The following is a 23,578-nucleotide window of genomic DNA, read 5'->3' on the forward strand; positions in this document are numbered from 1 at the left end:
CAGCTCCAGGTAAGGCTGGCACCTGCTCCTCTCCTGCTCCACAGAGATCAGCAACACCCAGGCTGCCAGAATTCCCCTCAGGAAAAGTGAAAACCTGCCCATCCCTCCCTGAACCATCACCTTCAGCACATCTCCCACTCAGGCAGCTTGGGGATGGTGCAAAACAGCAGCAAGAGCTCCACCTGTGCCCAGGCTTTAACTTACACACAGCCCCCAAACTCTGCTTCCAGAGGGCACTTATCCTACTTGGCTGCTTGTGCATCCCTCCAAGAACACCAGAGCCAGACTTCCAGGGAAGCAGCAGCCTCCAGCCGTGGTCTTCCCAGCCCAGCATCCCTTCCCGCCGCCCCCCAGGACAGGCACAGACATAACTCCATGCTGACACAATCTCGTTATCATGTAACCATGCCCCATTTCTGTCCCCGGGCACTAATTCCCCACCAGCCCGCACATTTGGAGACACGGAATTCTTTCCCTGAAATAAGACATTGGGGCTGGCGGGGGGAAGGGATCACCCACAGCTGTCCCTATCCCCCTCCAGACTGCGGAAGGGAGCAGCCAAGCTGCAGCCCCAGCGTGACATCTGCTTAGCACAGCCTCGCTCTGTGCCCCACCACCTCCTCCACAGGGACGTCAGCACCCAGAGGGGCCAGCAGGCCACCAAAAGGTGGTTTTGGTGATGCCTTGGACTCAAAAGGAGCATCCCTTCCCCTGCCTGGAGGGCGTGTTGTAGCTCAGGTGATGCAGCCAGGTTTTTAGCAAGGGTTTATCAGAATGAACAGATGTGCTGCCTCACCTGGAGCAGCTCCTGCACGCACCTGGCGTAAGAAAAAAGATCAATACCAGCTTTCCCAGGGCACTTGCAGAGCCACCGAGTTCTGCAGGAACATCCAGCTTCTACCAGGTGGGATTTCTTGCCTCATCAAGGGACAGAAGGGCTCGGTTCTTCCACACACACTTGTTGGATCTCGCTGTGGATTATCAGGACCTGGGACCTCAGCCCTGACTATTCCCGGTGTCCCCAGCAGCACAGCAAATGCAAACTCTGCTCAAAGCCTCTTGCAAGAACAAAGAGGGGATCAGCAGCAGATGCTGCTCCTTCGCTGGGGCTTTAACCACAGACAAGGATGCTTTGCATAAGCAAACTCCACTGCACACCACGGCAGCCCTGCAGCACTTGGAGCGCACATCTGGCTGGGTGCACATCTGGCAGCATCTCCTCTCCCCTCCTTATTGCCAGGGAGGGAGTCTCAAATCAGAAACAGCAGCGGTACAGAGACAGAATAACCTAGAGCGGTCAGGACAGACAGACACTGCCCTTGGCTCTGGATGTCCCTTCTTAAGTTAAAACCTCCACGAGCCAGGAGAGAAATCCCAGAAGGAACTGGAATGAGTTACCTGCTGCTCCAGAGCAGATACCAGCACAGCAGGGATTAATAGGGGAGTTAGAGCCAAGCTCCTTCCAAAGCCTGTCAGTCCCCAAGGCACAATTCGGCTGCACAGTGCCGGTGGTCCTCGGCAGACACATGAGCCAACGGGCTGGGAACAGCCCTCTGTGCACTGCCGAGGGAGAAGAGGGCTTTTCCTAAAAACCTGCACACACAGGACAGGCTGTTTCCTTAGAAAACCAGCCCCAGCAGCAGGAAGTGAAACGGTTCTGGAGCTGGAAACAGAAGATGTAAGTAGCACTGTTTGGAAAAGTTTGCCAGACCACAAGCAATGGACAAGCCTCAACACCAGGATTTGTTTTACTGGAAAGAAGGGGGGAAAACCTCAAGTCTGCTAAAACATTCTCCAGGGCTGGTCCAGTGGCTCCTACCAGTGGTCACAACACAACATCCCAAATAAAAGGGGGGGGAAAAAAAAAACCAAAACAACGAGAATCACCACTCTTGTGTAAACTTACACCAAAACCTCTTACACAGGTGCTCGCATCCCACTCCCCTCTCAAACCGACAACATTTTGGGACAAATGGTTTAAAATTAAGGATAAGAGGCAGCGACACCCCATAAAGCACAGAGGGAAAGCCCCGCACGGAGCTGAGGCCCCGCGACGCGGCTGCGCGGGGCGTTGAAGAGGAGCGGGGCGCGGGTTGATTTGGCTCCTCCAGCTCGCCCCACAGAGATGGGCCAGTGGGATAAAGGGGATAAAACCCCGGGGGTCGGGGGTAGGGATGGGAGGGAGCGGGATCAGGATCGGGATCAGGATCCACCTGCGCGGCGCGCGCCGGGCCGGGAGCGCCCCCTGCCGGCCGCGCCCCGCCCCGCGCACAGGTGAGCGCCGGGGATGCGGCGGCCGCGCAGCGCCCGCACCCGCGGAGCGCCCGGAGCCAGCCCCACAGCGCCCCGCGCACCCCCCGCCCAAACAGCCAGCAGCGCCGCCGGCGGGATGGCAGCGCCCGCTTGCCAGCACCTGGCGTTGAAGCACGCGCTTAAATTGCGGGGGAAAAGGAGTTTTTTGGGGCTGTCCCGTGCTGGGCGAGGGCGGGGGTTACGGGGTTACAGGGTTACAGCCCGCGGCCGGTGCGCTACAGGTCCGCTCCGTGCGGGGAGCGGGGGAACGGAGCGCTCGCCCGCCCGCGGCAGCTCCTGCCCGCGGCCCCGGGGCACAGCCCGGCAGCTCCCGGGGGGCTGCGACCCGCGGCTCCCGGAGAGCCCGGTCCCGACTGGCAAATCCAAGGGGATTCCGGGCGCCCGGCTCCGAGCGCTGGGACGCGGGACAGCCGCGGACACGGCGCTGTCGCTGCCCCTGTCCCGGGCCGGCTGTCAGCGCCCGCGGGAGGGGATGCCCGCGCCCACCGAGGCACGGAGGGTGCCCGCAGGCGCACGGCAGCATCCCCACCTCGGGCGGGACGGGCAAGGCGCAAAACCTCTTCAGCATCAAAAAAAAAAAATAAACTCAGGCAAAAGTTAACGAGCAGGAGCGGGGGGCACCTACCCGAAGTAGGCGGCGGAGGGCCGCGGGGCGCAGGCGAGCAGCCCTAGGAGCGCGCAGGAGGAGAGCCATCCCAGCAGGACGTGTCCATCCAGCATCTTGCAGCGGCGCCGGCGCTGCTCATCTCGTTCCCCCGCCGCGCCCGCTGCGGCCCCGCTGCCCGCCCCGCTTCTTATAGCGCGGCCGGCGGCGAGAGCCCGACCGGCGGCGGGGCGGGCCGGGGAGGGGCCGCCGGGGGGGCGGGACACGGCGGAGGGGCGGGGTGGGACCGGGGGACACGCCCCGGGAGGAGGGACGGAGCGGCGGGGCGGGGAGAGCGCGGAGGGCCGGGAGCGGAGTGGGGAAACGAGGATCCCGGGGTGGTGGGGCACGGCTGGGGGCGAAAGGGGTGGGGGGACGAGGGTTGAGTGAGATGGGCAGTTGTGAGAGGGATGTGTGTCCCAGGGATGTGTGTCCCAGGGGTGGGGGTGCCAGGGGTGGGCGGCTGGGCGAGGGATGGGCAGTAGTGCAAGGGGCAGGTGTGCAAGGCGCGGGTGTTCCGAGCGTGGGCAGCTGGGCGAGAATGGGGTGTGCAAGGGCTGGGTGCCAGGGATGGGTGGTCGTGCGAGGATCAGGGCAGTTGTGCGAGGAGTGGATGTGCCTGCGGTGGGGGCCGGGCAAGGGCCACATGTGCGAGGGGTGGATGTGCCACGTGTGGGCTGCTGTGCAAGGGTCAGGCAGTCGTGAAAGGGATGGATGTGCCAGGGGCGGGCAGCTGTGCAAGGGGTAGATTTGCCACATCTGGACAGCCGTGCAGAGGCTGGATGTGGGAAGGCACAGGCAGTGCACACTCGTGTGCACACCCACACTGCTGTGAGCAGCGCAGGGACAGCACAGCGAGCACCCCGGGTGGGAAGCGGTTAATGCCCTAAATGTCACCCTTCTGGCCGGGCTCGCTGGCAGCGTTTTTCCAGGTCTGTCGACGTCACTGCCATCGTCATCCTGGAGGTAATTCCAGCACCCAAGAACAGGAAGGTTCCCCTCCTGAGCGTGTGCGTGTGTCAGGCTGCTGAGCCACGCCGTGCCCCTGTGGGGACAGAGGCAGGAGGACACTGGGCTCTCAAAAGCCGCCACCATCCCCGGGGCTTTAGGCTCAGCCCCACAGAGCTGTGCCCAGCAGGTGACATTTGGGTGTGTGATGAGCAGCAAGACGCTTGGGTGCTCAGAGTGGGGTCATCGGTGTTTCTGACCCCCAGAATCTGTGGACAAACCAATTCAGGAGCCACACAAGGAATGGTTTAATGGCGAGGAACCTTTTGTCCTGGAATAGCTCCTGGAGTGACACTGGGAGCTCGGTGAATTTATTCTCACCACTGACCGTGCCCTCGGGCATTTCCAGTTTTCCCAGCACTGTGCAAACTGTGTGGATTCTGTTTAATTTTGGGGTGGGAGGGGAAAGATTTTTTTTTTTATTTTTTAATGGATAAAACATCTCAGCCCAGTTCCTGACCAAATTTTTGCCAATTAAAAAAAAAAAAAGAAAAAAGAGGCCTCGTGGAAAAGCACCATTCAAAGCTTCCCACATCCACTCGTACCGGGGATGTGGGGCTCCCACTGTGGCTCTGCATCAGCACCCCTTGGGGTGGGGGCTGAAACTTGCTTGGGGTGGGTGTCACATCCAATCCAGCTTCCTCAAATCCCCGTGATTCACCAGTATCTGGGAATATCTCCGTTTCCTTATCCCGGCGGTTGGGGTGAAGTGGCACCGAGTCAGCCCCCCGTGGGTGCTGGGGGTGAGAAGCCATCACAGCCTGGCACAGGTCAGAGCAATATTGCATTAAAGCCCCATCTAGAGGCCTTTCCTCGAGGAGAATTTGGGAGATAGGAGCAGTGCTGGGGTCATGTTGGGTGTCCTTATCTTGCCACCCGAGCTCTTCCAGCTTGGGAAAAGGCAATGAAGGGCTGTAGGTGGAGGGCAGGATGAGCAATGTTATCACTGGCAGGCTTTGCCTGAGCGTTTCTCTGGTGGAAAAAGCAGTTTAAGAGTCATTTTTGACATCCCCAAGAAGCTGGTGATCCCAGCACGTGGAAGGAAACTCCAGTTCCTCCAGGCAGCCCCGAGGCAGAGCTGTGGGTCATGGAAAGGCAGTGAGACCCTCGCTGTTACTCATTTTCTCTGCCCACAGCGAGGTGCCGGATCCGGGGTGATGCCCTGGGTGTGTGTGACTCTTTCCAAAGTGAGGCAGCACCAAAAATAGTCCCCACTTCTGCTTCCAGCCAGGGAAAAAGGGAAGCCCAAGCAGGCATTGGGGCTTTGCTGCTTGTCATGCCTGGGGACCATGGATGCAGCATCCTGCTGGGACAGCCTTGCGGCTTCCAGGTCCTTCAGGAATCCCTCGGGTGACATAAATCTCGGTGTTTCTCCTCGGAGCAGTGGCCTTGGGCGGTGTCCCCACAGCCACCGACAGCAGAGGGCAGTGCCACACAGGCGCAGTGCCGCGGCTCTGGCAGTGGGAATTTCTCTGTCCGGGATGCGGGGCACACAGCAGAGCCAGGGGGGACACAGCAGAGCCAGGGGGGACACAGCAGAGCCAGGGGGAAGCAGCCGAGGAGTTGGATGGTTTAAGTCGCAATTCCAAAGGGTCAAAACTGTCTCCTTTGGGATCAAAAGATGCCCGGTGCAGGGATAATGCTGGACACGGAGACCCAGAGTGGTTGTCACCTCTGGCCTGGCACCGGCACAAGCCCTGTGTCCTCCCCTTAACCCCACCCCACCGCTGCGCTTTCGGAATGAGCTCCTGCCCGCAAAGCGGCTGTGGGAGTGACCTGTGAGGATCCAAGTCTGGAATCCTGCAGAGGGTCCCGACATCCCGCTCCCGGAGCCGGGGCGAGCGCCGTGTCCCAGCCCTGCGGGTGACACTGTCTCACGGCAGCTCAGGTGACAGGACCTCAGCCAGCACTGCTGTGTCCACCCCGTCAGGCTCTTCCCAGGGGTGTCTGGAGGGTGACTTCATGTTTTCCTGCTCCATGACTCAGCTCCCTGAGGCTTCCCCATGCCGGAGGAGCCCTCACTCCCATGCACGTGTTTTTTGCAGGAATCCCAGCACATCGTTTGGTCAGGACTCCCCTAAGGCTTTGCTCCAGGTGTTTTTCCTCTGCAGTGCGACACCAGGTTCCACCTCCCCTCCCCATGCCCTTCGGAGAGCTCGGGATTTTGCCCATGGAGGTCTCTCCGCATGAGCCCAACCTCTCCGGGGCAGCGACTCCAGCTCAGCGGGGCGATTGACTCACAGCAGGGTGAGAGGGAAGGAAAATACCCGTGAGCTCATCCCGCTCATCCCTCACTGCCAGACCTGCATGGATTCCCCACCAGATATTTGGCAGCGACTCCCAGGTTGGAGTGACCCAAGCACGGCAGCGAGAGGTGGGGACCTCACCAGGTTTGGGCTGGGCTGGGCTGGGCTGGGCTGGGCTGGGCTGGGCTGGGCTGGGCTGGGCTGGGCTGGGCTGGGCTGGGTGTCCGAGGCCGTTCCCGGGATAGCTGAGAAGCCTCCGGCGGCGTTTCCTCCCGGCAGATCGCCTCCGAGAGCAGCCACTCACATTTCCCTTCCTCGGTTTCCTGAATTAGAAGTGGGCCTGGCATTTCTCTGCCCTCCGGACAGAGGCTGAAATAACAGACAAGGGCCGGGAACGCCGCCTGCCCACGGGACAGCGTCTGTTCCACTGGGATCACGCTGCAACCCTTCCCTGCTACCACCTCCTGCATTTCCAGGCACCCTTTTTTCACCACCATGTGGACTTCCAAGGTGTTTTCTCTCTTCGAGTGACCACAGATGGCCTGGCAGCCACATTCCTGCTTCTTTTCCATCAAGAGTCACCCTGGGGACAGCTCTGAGCTCCAGCCACTGGTGCTGTTACGCCTCCTTCCCTTCCCTGGATCAATAATTCTGAGGGGGAAAACTGTGCTCAAGACACGCCTGTTCCTTTCAGCTGGAATGCTGAGAGCATCCCGGCTTCCCCAGGGCTCGGGATGGTGCAAACCACTGGAATAAGGAGCAGCGTGGCCCTGGTCCCCAGTCCTGCCCCTTCCCACTTTCCCAAGTGAAGAAAAGACTGCGGAGCCAGTTGCAGTTTTATGGAAAACAAAAAGCAAATGAGAGCAGTTTTCCATCCTGGAGCCCACTCGTCCCATGCAGAGCAGAGCTGGCTGAGGGATATGGGGGTATTGTAAGGCTGAGTGTGTCCCCTGCTGCAGAAGGTGTGGAGCCACCAGCTTTGCCCTCTGAGATCCGTCTGGGATCCATCTGGAATCTGTGGACCCGAAGCTGTGGCTCATTGGGCTGCACATGTTCAATTTTCCCTTGCTCCTCTATAAATCCACCCCAAAATGGGGCAATCTGGTGGGAACAGAATCATCCAGGCACCAAGCTGGTCAAAATGACCCCCAGCAGGGCCCCTCAAATCTCAGCAAGGTGGAGGTTTCCCTAAACCCCCCTCCCCCCAGAGATCCCCTCCCTCAGTGGATTACAGGAGACAGAATAAAATAATTTGGAAGTACCTCATGCAAGAAGAGGAAGGGGTGATTTGCAGGATTTTTTCCGCTTTCCCTCTAATTTAGGAAGCTGCTGCTTCCAAGCTAAACAGAAGGAAGCATCAATTCTTTGCCTTTTTGTATGAAGTGAGCTCGAGGTGGCTGCACAGAGAACCATGGAAGCATGAAAAGGTTGGAAGGGAACTTAAAGCTCATCCATTCCACTCCCTTCCATGGGCAGGGACACCTCCCACTATCCCAGGTTGCTCCAAGCCCCAATGTCCAGCCTGGCCTTGGGCACTGCCAGGGATCCAGGGGCAGCCACAGCTGCTCTGGCAATTCCATTCCAGCCCCTCCCCACCCTCCCAGCCAGCAATTCCCAATTCCCAATCTCCCATCCAGCCCTGCCCTCTGGCACTGGGAAGCCATTCCCTGGGTCCTGTCCCTCCAGGCCTTGTCCCCAGTCCCTCTGCAGCTCTCCTGGAGCCCCTTTAGGCCCTGCAAGGGGCTCTGAGCTCTCCCTGGAGCCTTCTTCTTGCCAGGTGAACAGAGGGGCTCCAGCCCTTGGAGCATCTTCGTGACCCTCTTTTTCTCTTCTTGCCTCTCTTAAGCTCCAATCCTTTTGTTCTGGCACCAAAGCACATCTCTTTTCACTGATGTTTCCAAGAGCTGGCAAATTAGTTTTTAAAGTACCTAAAAAGGGAATTTTTTTTTGCCTCCTGCTTCCATGCACACCCTTCCAGAGTCGTGCTCTGCCCTTGCAAAGCTTTTTCTTCATTACATCCCCACCATCGAAACAGCCCCTCCGAGGAATTCTTTACCTGGAAATCACCTTTCTGCTGGTAATTTCATGGAGAATCATGGACTTTATAGTCTGCACCAGAATGATTTTAAATACAATTAATCCCAGCACAACGTCAGGTCTTTGTCTTTATGACAATGGGGCGCGTCAGGAATGAGGGAGTTTTGTGAGGCAGAGCTGCAGGAGGGATTTTTTAGGTCTGAAGGAGCAGTGCCAAGGAAGTTGGGACTCTTCCCACTTCCGGAAACACATGGATTAACCAGCCATTATTTGAGGGATTGTGAGGACAGTTGGAAAATTGTCATTTCCTGATGAAAATCAGGTGGAAGAGACAGACCTGGATTTGTGCACAGGGAGGGAGAAGCCCCTGTGTGAGCTCAGCACCTCCTCCGAGCTGATTAATTCCATTATAGCGCCAGCCCTGGAACATTCCCCAGCTGTGACACTCCTGGGCTTACCGGGGACATACTGGAGGTGGCAGGAGAGCGACTGGAAGGGAGAAATTAAGAAATGGAGGTTGTGGGGGCAGGAATTGGGGGAGCAGAGGGACACCCAAGGGTTACGGGGAGGGTAAATATCCCAATGCCCTCTGCAGATCTGTAGGGGACAATGACAGCTCTGCTCCTCCAGGACCTCTTGTTTACTCGCCCCGAGGGTGACAGGTGACCTGTCCCTCTGTCTTTCAGGTCACCCACCTCTGTCTCTCAGGGACTGATGGCAGTGGCCAGGGAGATGCCCAAGTCAAGGCTCTTTGACCTTGAACATCCATTAAACCACTTGACAGCAGCTCCCTGGGAGGAGAGAGGAGAGATGAGATAATGTGAGAAAAAAGGGCAAGGAAACAAAAGGGAGAAAAGAGTAGAAAGTGGGGAGTAGGCGCTGTTTTTTTTTGGAGTTCAGCTGTCCCTGGCTGTGGTCACTGCTGTCACCTTGGAGAGAGGTAACAGAAACCTCTTTAAATATCTACAAATTAATTTCTGGTTGAATTTTTGTAACAGTTTCCAACCATCCCTGTTGTCTGTGGGGGCTGCATTCCACCATGGTTTGGTGGGGTTTTTTTGGAAGTTCCTCTAATTGATTACTGCTCTGATAAAATGATTCCAGTTAAAAAATCCTCCCTCCATTGGCTCCACTGGGAAGGGACATGGGATGTTTGATCAGTTTTTAGCACAGCAAAGAACAAAAAAAATCATAAAAACAGCAGATGAGGAGCAGCACTGGTCAGTGCTTTTCCTCTTTTCTTTTTGCTTGGTTGATTGGTTTTGGTCTTTTGTTGGGTTTTTGGTTTTGTTTTGTCTTTTAATAGTGAATTTTTTGAGAATGGAGATTGGCAAGGAAGAGAAGATATCCAAAAAGTCCACGCTGAAATTCCATGGGCAGCACAAAAGGTGGGAGAAATCTTCTATGGGGGAAAAAAATGAAAGCATTCCCAAGGGCAGGCCCAAAACATCAACAGATTTCCTTGGATATTTCAAAATGTGACCTTTTTGTCTGCAAATTACACTGAAATCCCTGTGTGCAAAGGAAAAGCTGGAAAGGGTGGAGTGAAATGCCCTCAGATGGGAACAAAACTGAGCTCCCATGGATGTCACGGGCTGAGCCAAAATGACGTTTTCTCTTCTCCAGTTTCACTTTTTGCTGGAAAGCCTCAGGAAAAAAAAGACCAAACTCCTTTGGGTATTTCCAACCTACCCCACCTTCCTTCTGTCACCCTTCCCCCGCCTGTTTTTGGGTTCAGCCTGTCCCTTGGGAGACCCACGTTGTCCAAAGCCACTCCCCAGCAGCTCCTGGATGGCAGGAGAGTCCCCAGGGACGTGTCCTCCCCGTGCTCCTCCATCCTGTGGGCAGCCACACTTATTTCAACAAAAATGGGAAAAGTGCTGCTCCTCGCTCCCGCTATTCCCTGTCCAAAATGCTGGCGAAAAATGAATTTTTTTTTTTTTTTTTTTTAGCAATTTCTCTGAAATTGTTGACAGTTGCTGTGGCTCAAAATGTTGGGATATTTCTAGGACATTTAGGGGAGTTATTCCCCGAGTCCACCGTCTCTCCAAGCCTTTTGGGATGAGCAATCCCATCTCACGGAATGCCAAAGGAAAAGGGATCCAGCCAAGAGATCTGGCAACCCTTCAGCTGCAAAACAGCCAGAAACAAACGGAGCAGAAATATTTTTGTAGCCACAACATCAAGCCCACCCATCAAAAGTGTGTGGGGGATTTTCCAGCCCTGCTGAGAACCCTCTCTCTTTGCTTTTATTTTTAGAGGACGGGTGATGCCGCTGGTGTTATTTCACTTTTTTAGGACGTTTCGTGCTAATAAAAGTGTTTTATTTCACCGTGTTTTGCTTTCTTTGAAACTGGGCTTATGATTTCCTGCTGGAACTGAAATGTCATTGTCCTGAAGGTTGTCATCTGTCTGGCCCCCAGCCAGAGTGTCTGGGAGCTGGGTGTTGTCACCTGGCTTGGTTTGTGAGCACGGCCAGGTTTTGGCCAAGTTAGAAGAAGGCTCCTATGAGTGATTCCCCACTCCTGTGAGTAAAATGAGCCTTTTGAAAGAAAACTCACATTCAAAAGCCCTTTTAACAAGGGCCTGGAGTGACAGGACAAAGAGGAATGGATCCAAACTGACAGAGAGGAGGTTTAGATGGGATATTGGGAAGAAATTCCTCCCTGTGAGGGAGGTGAGGCCCTGGCACAGATTCCCAGAGAAGCTGTGGCCGCTCCTGGATCCCTGGCAGTGTTCCAGGCCATGTTGGACGGGGCTCAGAGCACCTTGGGATAGTGGGAGGTGTCCCTGGGTGGAACTGGATGATCTTTAAGGTCCTTTTCAACCCAAACCGTTCTGCGATTCTGGAGTGTATTTTTCTTGCTGCTCTACCTGTCTGCTGCCAGTGGTTTTGCCTCCCTGCCCAGCCAAAATACTGAAATAATCATTTTACAAGTTCCAGTTGCTACTCAAGTTCTGGCAAAGCCCATCCCAGCCTGCTACATCCCTGAAATCCTTCCCTGCTTTGTTTCCAGCTAAGCAGCAGAACAAAACCTCCAGCTCTCAGCAGGTAATTCTGAGTTAAATCTGAGCGTCGCCAGGGCCTTCTGTTTTCTCTGTCACCCTTTGTCATCTGCCTCAGCTCAACACCAAATCTACTTCGGGAGCCAACGTGAAGCCCTGGAATCTTGGAGCATCCCAGTTTCTGTGCCCACAGGGCTGGATGTGCCCACCTGTGTTGCCTGGTGGGTGTTTGGGATGTGACAGCAGCATGTGGGGGTGTGGATGGTTGGGAGGCAGAGCAGTGGGAAGCAGGGCCCATCCCAGGGGAAAGCTGGGATGGATGTGCACACTCCAGGGCAGGTTACTCATCCCAGAGGTACCGACTGGGTCGCTCCAGGTCTGGCCCAAACTCTGACTGCTGTCATATATTTGCTTAACCTGACAAGGAATTTTTCACGGAATTTGGGGGGGGAAGCAGAGATGAAGCTGAGTATGTAGGGGAGTTCATCCTTATTTGTTTCAAATAAGTGTTTTTCTCAAAGTTTCAATTCAATTCGCAGAGTCATCAAGGTTGGAAGAGAGCTTCAAGATCATCCTCTCCAGCCATGAACCCAGCACCAACAGAATCACCCCAAAACTGGATCTCCAAATGCAGGATTTTCACCCTTTTTTTCACTCTTCTTCCCAGCCCCAAAAGAAATCTTTTGTGTTCTGCTTTCATGTCCCTGTACTAAAGAAGTTTGGAAATCCGAGTCAAATGCAACTCCAGAGATCTCTGCCTTTGGGGGATTTCCTGTTTCAGCATTCCTGGGAAGCCTGAGGTGAACAAAGGAATATTCCATGTACCAAATGTACCCATTGCAGAACATCCCCCCAGTCTGTATCCATGTACCCGCCTTGGAAGGGGAAAAAAAAGGGTGAAAATCCTGCATTTGGAGATCCAGTTTTGGGGTGATTCTGTTGGTGCTGCGTTCATGGCTGGAGAGGATGATCTTGAAGCTCTCTTCCAACCTTGATGACTCTGCGAATTGAATTGAAACTTTGAGAAAATCACATCCTGATTTTGATGACATCCAGACAGAAGAATTCCCTCCTTTGTATTATCACATCACTCCCTGATTTTCCAGTGGCACCCACCAAGGAGAATGACAGGGGATAATTATGGGACGGCTGAGCGTGAAGGAGCCCAAAATAAAAGTCATGGAACGGGATGGTCTTTAAAACACGAGAATGATGGAATTAGATGGCCTTTAAAACACAAAAAGATGGACTCTAAAACACACATCCAGGTGGAAGTGGGTGGATTTTAAAACACAGGAGCTATGGAACTGGATGGTGTTTAAGGTCCCTTCCAGCCCAAGCCTTTCAGTGATTCTGTGATGGTTTGGTTGGGGATGAATCTGACAGATGCAGCCAGGATGGGATGGAACACCATTATCCCCCCAAAAAGGCTTTAATTAGTAGTTATTAGATAGAGAGAAATGATTCATTCCATCCCATGTGTTTGGCCAATGCCTCCAGATGAGTAAATCTGGCTGGTCTAGGAGCTCCTGAATTCCCCCCCAGCATTCCTGCAGCGTGCAAAAGAGTGGCAGCTCCTCAGCCTCCCAAGATTTGATCCAAAGCGTGGATTTGGGCAAGATCAGCTTCCAGGGGCAGATGGAAAGGTGGGGAGCAGCACGGCCTTGGCTGCATGAGAGCCCAAACCGAGTCATTCTGTGGCAAAACCCAGCCGGCTCTGTCGGAGAGGCACTTCCAGGATGAACAGGCAGGGCTGGTTTCTGCGTGGAACCCATTGTTCAGCGGAGCAGAGGCCTTCCTCTCTGGTTAATGGCTCAGCAAAGTGTGTTGCTTTAATGGTTAATCATCTACTCACATTGTTCAGCGAGGAAAGGCAGGCAGATAATGCTCCTGGCCTGCGGTTCATGTGACAGGCTGACTTCCCGGCGGGAGCAGGGAAAGGATTTCACACGGGGACAAGGAGGGAGAGGGAATGTGCCAGGCTGGGAGGCTGGGGTGGTTACAACGTGAGCAAAACCACGCATAAATCTGTATGTGTCTGTATAAACACACATTGCACGCACAAGCAACAACGTGTGTAGAGCAGAAACACACAGAGATCCACATAAAATCAATATTGCCACCCCACATGACTGTGGAAGAGTTAAATGAGCTGATTATCAGCTATCACAGAATCAGAGAATGGCTTGGGTTGGAGGGGATCCTACAAATCACCCAGTTCCAACCCCCTGCCATGGGCTGGGCACCTTCCCCTAGAGCAGGTGGGATGATTTCGCACAAATGGCTGGGAGCTGACAGGCAAAACTCACTCCAAACTCTTTCAGCAGCGAGTCAGACCAAGGGCCATCACCACGCAGGATTTCAGGGTCTCAGCGTTATCTGCTCTTACTCTGATTGCAAGTCCTTGCACATCACACCCCGCACCTGAATAGGTCCATCAGAGGTGTTGTGGGGCAGTCAGGGGGTCCAGTTCTACTCACTGGTGTGATTTTGGAGGTGTCTCTCGCTTGGGCATGTCTAACACATGGAATACTCCACTGTGCCTGTTTGGACAAATTTGGAGGAAAATATCCTCTGATAGAAGGCAGGTTACAACCAGCCCTGCCCCACCAGGTTCAGGAAAAAAGAAATTTTTCTTGGAGGAAAGTGAAAGAGATAAAAAACTATTTATTTAACAAACACACAGGAAAAGGATAATAATGCTAAATAATAAAACCTCTCGCCGTGGAGAGAAACCTGGGAGGATTTCAGAGTCCTTCCATAGGTGTGGTCTCTCTCCTCCTCCTGGCAGCTGGGTCAGTGTGGGCCCACCTCCAGGGCCTCCGTGGAAAATTCTCCTGGTGTGTTCTGATGTTGAAACAGTCCAGAAGAGAAGAAGGGAAAAGCCGAAGTCCCAGGAAAACAAAGTTCAACTCTCGGTCTCCCTCCAGAGAAGAGGAGCCAAAAGCTGGCTGGAAAGCAAGGAGGGCACTTCCTCTGCTCTTGCTGCTGCTGCAGCAGGAGACTGCACAGGAGTGTGTGTCCGTGTCCTTGAACAACTGCTTTCAGGAGTTTGCTCATTTTTTTTTTTCCTCTCCCCCCTCTCAGGCTCAGTTTACAGGCACAGAAAAGGCACAAAATTAATTTCTGGGCATGGAGCAGCGCTAGGGGATACACATCATAAAGTCACCCCAAGACATTCACTATTTCAATTCCTGGAAGAACTTGGAATTATTAAGGTTGGAAAGCCCTCTGAGATCATCAAGCCCAACCACTCGCCCAGCACTGCCACAGGTGCACTGGCACCGTGTCCCCAAGCACCACATCTGCTGTGTCCCTGGGGACATCTACCTGACCACCTGGACTCATCCATATGAGAAATCAGAGTTTGTCAGTGTCAAGGAAGAAGCCTCAGGGTCAAATATTCTCCCTTCGTGTGTTCAGTAAATATCAAACTTCATTATTTCATCCTGAGCTGAACATCTCTGTGTGGCAGTGACAAATGTGCACTTTCACCCCAAGTGGAGGGGCAGGCACTGAGCTTTTCTCTCTGTGACAGTGACAGGACCCAGGGAATGGCTGGAGCTGTTCCAGGGGAGGTTTAGGTTGGGTTTAGGAAAAGGTTCTTCTCCCAGAGGGTGCTGGGCACTGCCCAGGCTGCCCAGGGAATGGGCACGGCCCCGAGGCTGCCAGAGCTCCAGGAGCGTTTGGACAGCGCTGCCAGGGATGCCCAGGGTGGGATGTTGGGGTGTCTGTGCAGGGCCAGGAGCTGGGCTGGATGATCCTTGTGGGTCCCTTCAAATTCAGGATATTCTGTGGTTCTATATTCACCCTAATTTGACAGGAGTTTGATTCCACACGTAATCAAAACTAAGCATCCCACTTCACTCCCCTGAGATGGTCACTTCCAGAGCACCTGTGCCTTCCCACAGGGAATTGATAGGAGCAAACACCACCCCCAATACACTGGGAACATGTCCTTTGCAACTCCCCTTGATCCATTCCCATCACCCTGAGCAGGATATAGCAATTCTCCTATCTCCTAAAACACACAGCCCGGCCGCCCAACACCGGGAAACCACACCCGAGAGGGAAAAAAGTCACATCTCAGCCACTCAGGGCTGAGAGAGCAGCCACAGGACTGCCCTCAGCAGCCTTGAGATCCCTGTGACTCAGCAGGGTCAACACTCTTCAAGTCCACTCCAGGAACGACGGCCTTGACTTTTTGTCATCATCCCAGAAGGAGAGAGGCAAGAGGAGAATGGTCTGCAAACACTTGGCGTGTTTGTTCCTCCCCGGAGGAAGTTGGGAAGTACTTCCAGCCTTCCAGGGCAGGGATGAGCAAGCTTTGAAGTGCAGGTTCCCTCCCCACCTGGAGAGGCTCTACCAGCACCGGATTCTTTTGTCATTGAGCTGGTTTTGCTGTTGTCAAGCAGCAAATGTTACACAGGATGATTGGGGAGAGGTCGTGGCCACCAGGCGGGAGAAGAGGATCGGCAGCAGGAATGAGTCCCTGTCTCCAGGGGGGAAATGTGCTGGAGGTTCTAAAATCAGGGGGAATGGGACATGTTTCTCCTCGAGGAATTAGACTGAGATAAACAACCAGCCTGAGCTGGCAGGGATCTCTCTGCCCTGGGTCCAGGCAGGAACTTCTCCATGTGCCCTTGTGCCAGAGGTTTCTGCACTCCTGGAGTAGCCTGTGGGACAATGCCCACAGCACAGTACTGCAGATGATGACAATAATCTGGTATCATCATCATCAATAATCATCAATCATAACCATACCAAAAATGACAATAGCATATAATAAAATACATGATCATAATAATCATACTAATAATTACAACTATAGAGAATAATAAAACATAAAATCATCATAATCATAATCACCATATCAAAACCATCAGTCATAAAGGTAATCTCACTGCCCTGACCGAAATATCCAACCTTGCAAGTGGAAGATAACGCAGCAAATCCGACATCAAAGGATAACAGAGATGGCTTTTCTTCTGCTCAGGGACAGGAAGTCAGAGCCCTCTCACCCCACAGCCCTGAATCTGACCTGTTTCAGGACCCCATCCTCATCCCAGCACAGGAATCCACCTGTTCTTCCTAACAAAAATCCTTTCTTCTGCTCCAAGGAAGGATGTGGCCCCCCTGGAGAGGGTCAGAGCCCAGGAGCTGAGATGAAAAGAGCTCTCAGAAGATGCCCTGTGAAGGGCAGGGGAGGGACAGCCTTGTTTGGTGTAGGGGACACCGAGAGGTGATGGGGTCACTGTATCCACTGGCGCTGCTGGGAGCAGAGGGAATAAACTTGTCCAGAGGGGAGGGAAAACAGGCTCTGAATGCAGTGACACAGGCTGGAGTTAAACATTAGTGTGACCTGTCTGCAGGCCTGGCTGGCAGCAGCAGGGACAGGGCTCGGGCGTGGAGGGGTCACTCAGAAATCACCAGCCTGGCTTCCAACCCCAGGAACCTCAGGACACCCAGAAAACTCACTCAGGAGCTAAAATTCACCGTGGCCAGTGGCAGAATAACAAAGAGTATTTTACTCAAGGGAGCAAAGACAAAGCTGACATGAGAGAAATGCAAAGTAACACAAAAAAAACCATCGCCAGCACAAAAAATTAACCTGTTTAAAATAAACACAATCCACACCTGCCTGTTTGTCCCCTCTGTTTGTGCCCAGCTCCTCTCCATCCAATCCCAACAAACCCTCCAGCCTTTGGGATCTCATCCCCTGGAAGACACCTCTGCTCTAATTCCTTTGATTTCAAGCCTTTGCTGCCAGGCTGATGTTTTCCACTGGGAATCCAGAAAAAACCTGTCCCAGGAGGACCTTAAAGGCACATTCATGCCTGGCACAAAAATCACAGAATGGCTTGGGTTTGAAGGGCCTTAAGGATCATCCAACTCCCTGCTGTGGGCAGGGACACCTTCCACTATTCCAGATTGCTCCAGCCTGACCTTGGACATTTCCAGGGATGGAGCAGCAGATGAGAAGCACAGGAGCTTTCTCCAGTCTGATCAGCTACATTTTGTGAGGCCACTTGTCCTTTTTCCAAGGGTCTAGCCCATGAAATTCAGTTTCAATTCAAATCCCAACTCCTTTTCTGCTGATGAAATCTGCAAGGTACAGAAAAATTGTGATCCGGCCATCCATCAGTCATTTCTATATCAGTCCTCCCTGCAGATCACTTTGCTGCTTCTTGTAGCCAGTCTCCAGTTTCCCCATTTCACTCTTTTAAAGCTTTTTTGTCTCCTTTTCACCATCCTAACAAAAAATTCCTGGCTGTTCCAGGGAAGGGAGAGGCTGATGATCCCCAAAAATGCCCAGCACAGATCATTGCAAACCAATAAAAGCAACCAGTAGGTCTGTCCCCAGCCAGGTTTCTCTCTCCAGCAGCTCTAAATTGTTTGCCACACTAATTTTCAGCTAAATAAAAAGCTTCAGGGCTTAAACTCCCAGTCCTTTACAAAGCCATTGCTCTTGACCACGTGATCCCTGCAAAACCAGCTGGGGTAAAACTCCTGACATTGATCCTCGGGGATTCCCCTTCTGAATGTTCCTGCAGCAAATGGTTTTATTTTATCGCTTCCCAATAAAACCTGAGCTCTGGGGCTCTCAGGTCTGTGGCCAAAGGAGAATCTGGCAGCAGCCCAGGGCAGCTCATGACTGTTTAGGAGACTCCTGGTGCCAGAGCTCATGCCCAAGAAAAGGATGCAGAGGGTGGAAAAGCACCCCCAGGTCCCAGTTGCCAGAAATTCACCCATTTGGCTGTTTTCTCCTCGTTCACCATTGCCCCTGAAGCTCTGCTGGCCACAGGAAGCCTTTGGATGAACCTCCAAACCTCGAAAAAGTGGGATTTGGATGCACATTGAAACATCTAAATCTTGGTGTCTGCACCTCGAGGCACAGTGGGGTTTATCCACAGTGACTTCCTGCCATCTAAAATCCTCCGTGGGATGCCCCACTGGCCTCCAGCTGCCTTCCCACCTGGATGCAGACACCCAAGAGGTTTGATGTCCTGCAGGTCAGGCTCACATGGATGTCCTCGATGCCCCACAGTGTCTCGGACAACATTAAACACCTACACTAAGGCAGCTGATTTGAGATTTGGGGTCTCCATGTGAGAGGAAATCTAAGGTTTCATTATGGTCGGTGGGGGTCTGACACCCTCACCAAACACGTGGGCAATCCCTCCAGTGATCTTGGACTGCCTTTCTCCTGCTCATGTCGAGCCACATGGAATGGCCCAAATGCGAGGAAAACTTCCCTGAATTTGCTGGATTCAGCCAAGCCTTGTTCTGGGAGGTTCCTGGCTCCCAGAGGTCCATAAGGAGCTGGATAACTTGCACATCTTTGCCTGATGCCCTCAGCTTGGACCTGGAACGAGAAGCGGAATTTGACCTTGGAAGGAGCCACAAACCAGACCAAGTGTGGCTCTGCATTTGCATCTTTCCTTCCCCAGCTGCCAGAGGCACCCCTGATCACTAATTTCCAGTTCATCTCCACGTTACTTTTACTCTCCTTCATCTTCTGGCTTTTTTGAATCCATTTCCGAGGCCAGGATAGCAGAAAAATGTTCTGCTGTGTGTGCTGGAGCTGCCGGGCACTCAGGTTTGTTTATGTGCCTCCAAAATAGTCACATCAGGACCCTGGGCCGTGGGCACGAGTCACAGGTCGGGTGGTTTTTGCTTGGGAATACTTTCCCAAGGTTTCTGTGGTTGCCTGAGCCTTGTGCACATCTGGAGCAAGGTGTAGAGTTTGTCTATTTGTGTATGGATATGAATACTTTGGGGTTTTGGATGGGATCTCTTATTTTCCAGAGTATTTAAGGTAAAATTAATTTCCCAGGAGCCAGTTTGGGGCACCGTGGGGGTGTCTGGGTGGGCTTTGTCCACGCTCCAGCTTGGTTTATTTAGTGGCACAGGATCCTGGCTCAGACCTCGGGTTTTTGGGCAAGCACAGGTGGTGAGCAGCCTGGCACACCTGAGCTCCAAATGCAGTGAGATACTCTGAAACTGATGCAGGTTCGATGCCCTGTTTGGTGGGCAGGGTTCACCCCAGGTTCCTCCTGCAGCTGAGTGCCCACCACCCTCCTCTGCCCTGTTTTGGTTGTTCCTAGACCTCCATGAGGAGCACGAGGGAAGCAATCTGCTCTCCTCTCACATGGTGGCACTGGATGGAGAGGCAGAACCCATCCCCTGCCCCGCTCCCAGGGCGTGTAGCTGCAGTTTGCAAGGGCATTTTGGCCCCTGGCAGCGTGTGTGGGCATGCAGAGCTCTCCTGGCCTGTAAATCATTGTCAGCACTCACACAGAGCAGGCCACAGTTCAGGGGCTGAGCAGTGAAGCATCCCCTGCCACCATCCCCTCCTGAGATGGTTCCTCACCCAAGCTCAGCGGGGTCCCAGGCCCTGGGACCATTTTCAGGTGGTTCTGTGGGTGCAGGAGGTGCAGCTTTGTCACACTGAGATGCTTCACACATGGCAAGTGCTGGGTTCAGCAGGAAAGAAGTGATGGAAAGGACACAAATCACCTGCAGAGAGGCCCCTTGACTCAGCTGCTGCATGGCCCCGCTCTCAGTCTTGTGATTGGTGTGGGCAAGACTTGGGCAAGGCACAGGGCACCCAGAGCATGTGCTGGGGTCTCCTTGGGGTGATCTGCTGGGAGACCTTGTGCTTCCTCAGCACAGTGCTGGTTGTTGATGTGAGCCTGAGCCTGGCAAAGAGCAGTGAGGGAGAAAAACACGAAGATCATCGGGATCACCTCGCACAAGCCCCTCTTAATCCCCTTCTTAACCTTTTTAGGAGCCCAGGTCTTCTCTTCCCTCCATGCCCTCATTCTTTCTGCATCCCACCTCCAGGCCAAATGAGGGTCTCACATCCACAACCAGACACTTTTTGAGATCCCCACCAGCCTGGATCGTTCAGCTACAGCTTCTTCCTGAGGGGAAGGGGAGGAGCAGCTCTTGATCTCTCTGTCACAGTGACAGGACCCAGGGAACGGCTGGAGCTGTGTCAGGGGAGGTTTAGGTTGGAGATCAGGGAAAGGTTCTTCCCCCAGAGGGTGCTGGGCACTGCCCAGGCTCCCCAGGGAATGGGCACGGCCCCGAGGCTGCCAGAGCTCCAGGAGCATTTGGACAGCGCTGCCAGGGATGCCCAGGGTGGGATTTGGGGGGTCTGTGCAGGGCCAGGGCCTGGACTGATGATCCCTGTGGGTCCCTTCCCACTCAGGATATTCCATGATTCCATCTTTCTGCAATTACCACTAACTGCAGTCCCAACCCATCCTAGTTAGGCCGGGGCTAGGCAGGGTCTCCAGAGCACCACGGTGGCGGCAGGAGGGGCTGCCGTGGGTGTCCCCTGCTCTGTGTGGTCCCACGTGGAGGAAAGGCTGCAGCCCTCGGGGTTCCTGCAGGGAGGATCCCGCGTGCCATGGGTTCCCCCAGTGGGGCACGCTCAGAAGCCAAAAAGGCGTGTGCAGCTCCCAGGAGCGTGTTCCTGCTGGCCTGGGCTGCTGGGCAGATAAAAGTAATCCCCATCTCATTTAAGCACTCGCTTTAAATCCTCCAAAGTATGTGCGAGGCAGCCAAGGCTCGCTGGCACTTCCAGCACAGGCTGGACCTCGTCCATCCTTCCTTCAGGTCCTGTCTTGAAGCAAAGCCACGCTGAAAGTTTAAGGGCTCCTGCAAGTTGCAGCAAAGCCTGGGACTGGCAGGCCAAGCTGGAAAACGCTGGGATAAGTCTCCGGCAGCAGCTTTTGTGGTGAATGAAGATTTAGGTGCTGAAGGTGGCCTTGCTACTCAAAACCGGTGCTTGGGCCTGAAGCAATAGGAGGAGCCTAAAATTTGGGAAGAGGGTTTTGGGTGAACCAGTTGGCCTTGGGAGAAGGTGAAGGATATGGGGACTGGTGGGAGAGAAGAACTGGGGTAACACAGCCTTCCCTACAGTGCAGAGTTGGGGTATTTCCTCCCTAGAGGTCCCTTATTAAACCACAGTGTGATTTTTGGGGTTGTCCTATGCAGGACCAGGATCTGGACTCCATGATCCTCGTGGATTCCTGCCGGCTCAGGATGTTCCGTGATGCCAAGCGTGACTGGCAGTAGCCTTGTAAAACTCCAGGACTAGCACTTACCTGTGCTGCTGGCTTATGGCTGCGTGACTCAGCCTTGTCCTGGGCTAAAACTGCTGCTTGCTGGCCTTTCCTTTGATGTTTGGGGTTTTTCACTCTGGTTTGGGGGCTTTCTCTCCTTCCCGCAGGACATGAGTAAGAACTCAGCGGCCCAGGCCATTAAATCCACACACAGGATGGTCCCTGGCAGGCCAAAGCAAGTGCCAGCACTGCTCCCTTCCACTTGGCAACTGGGTAATATTTCAGGATTATTAATCAGCAGGAAAATTCCTGCTGCAAAAGGTTGAATACCTTTATTTTGCTTTTTACAAGTTGAGGTCTTAAGGCACAAGGGATTAAAAGTGATGAAGACGGAGTATAAAAAGGGCTCTTATTTGCCTCTGCAACAAGTGTTTCTCCATTTTTTTCTGCTTTTCCAGATGTGAGGAAAAAATTGGGTTTTTTCTGCCTTTCTGATGGATTCTTTGAGGAATCACAGGTTTCCCAGACTGGGGATCTGGGACCAGCAAAGTGCCATGGCTCACTAAATTATTAATAACCGGGTTTTCTCAAGGCACAGAGAAGTCCTGTACCCCCACAAGTGGAAAGTTCAGGAACAGAGAAGATGGTCCTGATGGGTGTGGAAAAGGTTGGGAAAACCTGTGCTGTTCTCCAGGCTGGGAAAGCCTTGCTGCTCCTCTGAGGAACCAACACTGCCCTCGGGGAGTTTTTCCAGGTTTTATTGGCAGAACTGGCAAGTTTTATCATGGGAGGAACAGGATTTGTTGGAGACTTGCTCCTGCCTACCTGCTGGTCTTTTCCAAGACCTTTTCCACTGACCTTTCTCCTGACAGCTTTTCCTCAGCACGGCCCATGGAAACTTCATCCCGGAGGCTCCGGAGCCACCTTGCTGTGGGCGCTGGGAGAAGCTGCTCTGAGGGATCTCCAGGTGGAGGGTTTGGAAATGGCCCCATCTATTGGCCACGAAGCCGACCCGGAGCACAGGGAGCTCCAAATCAGGTTAAAATCAAAATTGTTCATTGACGTCAAGATAAAACCCCTCAGTCTCCCACTTCTCCCATGATTTCTGGAGCTTCTGGAAGCTGGAACAGGCAGATGAACATCTCAAGTGCAGAGATAAACAGCAATTAAATAAAATAATCCTTGCCAAGCTGATTACACTTATTCCAGGTGCTTTTTCTCCTTGGGAAATAAGGCTTTGAGTCGAGGGAGCGAAACGCTGCAGGAAGGATAAAAAAGGGGCTTTTCCATACATTTACAAGTGAGGAATCCACCCTGCATGGTCTGCACTCGCTCTGTGGGAAAAGCTGCGAATTCCAGGACCTGGGTGGGAATAAAACTGCCCTTGGGGCTCCTGAGAAGCCCCAAACCTGCGGGATCCCTGGGAAGGAGCGAGTTGGGGAAGAGTTTTAAGGCAAGCTGAGGAGCTGGAGCAGCTGGGATGGATTGGGATGCACCTGCTGCTCCACAGGCAGCTCCATGGAGAACCAGTGCCATCTTCTGGCAAACGAGACCTCTCCCAGCACAGCCCCAGCCGCAGCCCGGGATCTCTGGCTGGGCATTGCAGAACAGCAGATTTTAGGTTCTTTTCGGGCAGGGAGCTCTCCAGAGGATGCACCGACATCGTGTGACCTCACACTCAGCTCTGCGTTGTGTTCTTCTGGGCTGCGTGCGGGTGTAGGGTGAAACACCGTGCCTGGAAGAGCTGGGAATCCGCCTCTTTTCCGTGTCCATGCAGCATCAGGTGACTGCACAACGTTCTGCCAGCTCAGCTTGGGCTTCTCGGAGGGCGATGGAGCCCAAGGACATCGACTCACTTCAACCCCCACCGTGAATGGTCCAGGGCTAATTCTAATTCCAGGCCCATTTTCCTAATCCACTGAGAGTGAGGCTAAAATCTGGGATCTGAGAAGTGGCTTGGGGCCATCCTGAAGGAACTCAGCTCTCGGGAAAATGAGGATGAATAGCGGGGAAGCAGATCCCTGAAATTACCCTCCTTTGAGACGGGGGTTCCTCCCACATGGTGGTCTTTAATTTAATCTTTAATTTAATCACTTATTCACCTAATTTAATCAATGCAATCAATAAATTAATGCTCTGATAACTGAAACTATTGCAGCTGTGTGGCTCAGCTCCAACTTGAGCCACAGGGACAACCAGAGCAGCTGAAACAGATAAAGATGGATAACTCCTCTCCCCCAAATCACCTT

This window comes from Aphelocoma coerulescens, chromosome 2 (assembly GCF_041296385.1).
Source record: "Aphelocoma coerulescens isolate FSJ_1873_10779 chromosome 2, UR_Acoe_1.0, whole genome shotgun sequence".
Taxonomy (NCBI): Eukaryota; Metazoa; Chordata; class Aves; order Passeriformes; family Corvidae; genus Aphelocoma; species Aphelocoma coerulescens.